At 37.2% G+C, this 2,725-nt stretch overlaps 1 pseudogene; it reads right to left on the reverse strand.

Annotated features, from left to right (window-relative positions):
* Positions 1-1,880: 1,880 nt before the first annotated feature.
* Positions 1,881-2,506, reverse strand: LOC141502438 (GTP-binding nuclear protein Ran pseudogene; annotated as a pseudogene).
* Between the last annotated feature and the right edge of the window lie 219 nt (positions 2,507-2,725).

Below are 2,725 nucleotides of genomic sequence, written 5' to 3' on the forward strand. Positions count from 1 at the left end.
TCTTCCCTTTTCTCCTTTGGGAAAACTGAATGGCAACTTAGGGCAGAATTAAATGGTTATGGTAGACACTTCCCTGAAAAGGAAGTTCAACACTGTTCTGGAACACAGCCTCCCATAAATAGAAGATGGAGTGGAGTAGGATCTTCAGTTCTGAGACAGACTGATGTCAAAATCCAGCCTTCTAGCCAAGGAAAGGAGGTTTCTTGAATAGCATTAACTTTAGGAGTTCTCTTATTGATAACTCCAAAATGAGCATTTTTCAAAGGTTAAGTAACCCAAATTTTAGGGAAAATATTTTTTTCTGTGACTTTTTGCTCCAAGGAGAAAGATGATACTAACAAAGTTTCTGAACATCATCTTACTGCATCCAGGACTGTCTCCATTCATGCTTTCTATGCCTTACCATTAGGCATAGATCACAATGGAGGAGAGAGTGAGGATGATGACTTTGCACAGCCCTGCCTCACTTAAATCTAATTAACTTACATGTCATGACCTCTCGGTGTCATGGTACTCTTCAAGAATGAATGGCAAACAACAAACTTAAAGAGAGAAAGTGAAGTTTATAATCAACCTCAGATATTTACTAGCTGTGAGACCCTGGGCAAGTTACTTAGCCATGATCATATAATCTTAAACAACAAACTTAAAATGCTCTAATAGTCGGGATTGAAGCAAGGGATAAACCTTGATCAACAGATGCCAAAATAGATATATTTTCTGGGGGGTAATCTGAGCCACAGGGGGGCACTACTAATTTTGGAGTGAGTGTTTAGGTTACTGGCAAAAAGGACTATGACACCAAAGGGTCACTCCAGTATCAAACTCAATTTCAATCCTGCTCTGCTAACCTTAGGGGTTTTTGAATATATTATGTTTCTGTATCTATTTATAGGCTTTTGTGAGTCCTTAGTATCTCATGCCTTTTATTCTTATAGGAAATAGTCATTCTAATATCCAATATGCATCTAGTACATTCAATGCCTGTATTGAAGTTGAAGACCCTTTACCCCAGTTTGGGGAAATGTAAACAGAAACAGTATGATAGAAAAACTGCCTCTGTTGCCAGAACATTTGGCTTTGAATTCCGCCTTTGATACAACCTGTGTAATCTCAGGCAAGTCATTTAGTCTTCTTGAACTTCAGTTTCCTCATCTATAAAATTCAGGGGTTGGACTATCTTGACTTTGCCATTACTTTTAGTTTAGAACTGTAATTCTATGACCTAATTCTATTTTAGACATTTCCCTAGTTTTTCAATGAATGAAGGAGACAAATTGACTTTCCTTGGATTAGACCTCCAGGATCAGACCAAGTCCATGTGAAACCAAAGGTTTTGGGGGGCATCTTAGGAAACTTACTTTTTGCTTTAAAATTTGAAACTATCATGATCAGAGAAAGAAATCTAGGCAAATTGTTCCCCCAATGAACCTTTAATCTATCATATATGATTTTTAAAAGACTCCATCATCCTTATAATCCTTCACTGCAAGTAGTTTTTTTTAGATATTTGAAATACAACTTTATTATGATCTAAATGAAAAAGGAATGGGAATGATAGTAACAAACAACATTCACCACTGAATATTGTTGACGAGACTGCAGCATTCTTATATTTGAAACTTAAGGGGATGTAATTGTGGTACAAAATAGGTAAATACACAGGTCCAAAATATGAATTATATATATATATATGTATATATATATATATATATATTTAAACTGCCACATTCACTCTGAAGCACATTCATCTCCTTCAGCATCCCAAAGATTAAGCACATATTCTGCTCAGCTATATAATAAAGTGGCAGACATGCTATACCACTGACATCAAAGGACAGTTCCCTAGATCTCTGACACTGGGCTCTAGCTTCATTCCCTTACAGATCATCATCTTCATCAGGGAGCACAGTTGTCTGAGCAATCTGTAAGTCCTGCTCATACTGTGCTGCCAGTGCTGGGTCCATGACAACCTCTGGGGGGTGCAAGAGCAGGCATGGCAACAAACTCCAAATTAGGGTCTTCAATAAGTTTTCTATCAAGCCAAAGGAAGGGCTTCTCAAAGTTGTAGTTGCTTTTGACTGAAATGTCATAGTATTGGAGATTCTTCTTCCTATGGAAGACAATTGATTTCTCCTTGACTTTTCTGTCCTTAATATCCACTTTGTTGCCACACAACACTATAGGGATATTTTCACATATTCGTACCAGATGCCAGTTAGGTACATTCTTGTAAGTCACTCTTGATGTTACATCAAACTGATCTTGGATGTAATAACTGTCTCTCAGACCACCAAATTTGTCTTGGCCAGCTGTATTCCATACATTGAATTTAATGGGACCTCTGTTAGTATGGAACATGAGAGAATGTACTTCAACTCCCAAGGTGGCTACATACTTCTTCTCAAATTCACGTCAAGTGACCTTTTACAAATGTTTTTCCAGTAACTCCATCACCAACTAATACAAGTTTGAACTGCACTTGGGGTTCTCCTTGGGTGGTCATTGTGATGGTTCTTCCAGAGGCATCTCCATCTCTGCCTAACTGAATCTAGTTTTGTTTTTTGTGAACCTTCACTGCAAAAATCTTTAACTGATTTGGTTTTTATGAAAGTAGAATTTGCCAATTTGATGAAAGCAAATTTTAAATTAATCACTGTCTTGGAATATGAAAATACTAGAGCAGGAAGAGTGTGCAGTGGAAATATATCTACTGTCCAACTAG

This window comes from Macrotis lagotis, chromosome X, assembly GCF_037893015.1.
Source record: "Macrotis lagotis isolate mMagLag1 chromosome X, bilby.v1.9.chrom.fasta, whole genome shotgun sequence".
Taxonomy (NCBI): Eukaryota; Metazoa; Chordata; class Mammalia; order Peramelemorphia; family Peramelidae; genus Macrotis; species Macrotis lagotis.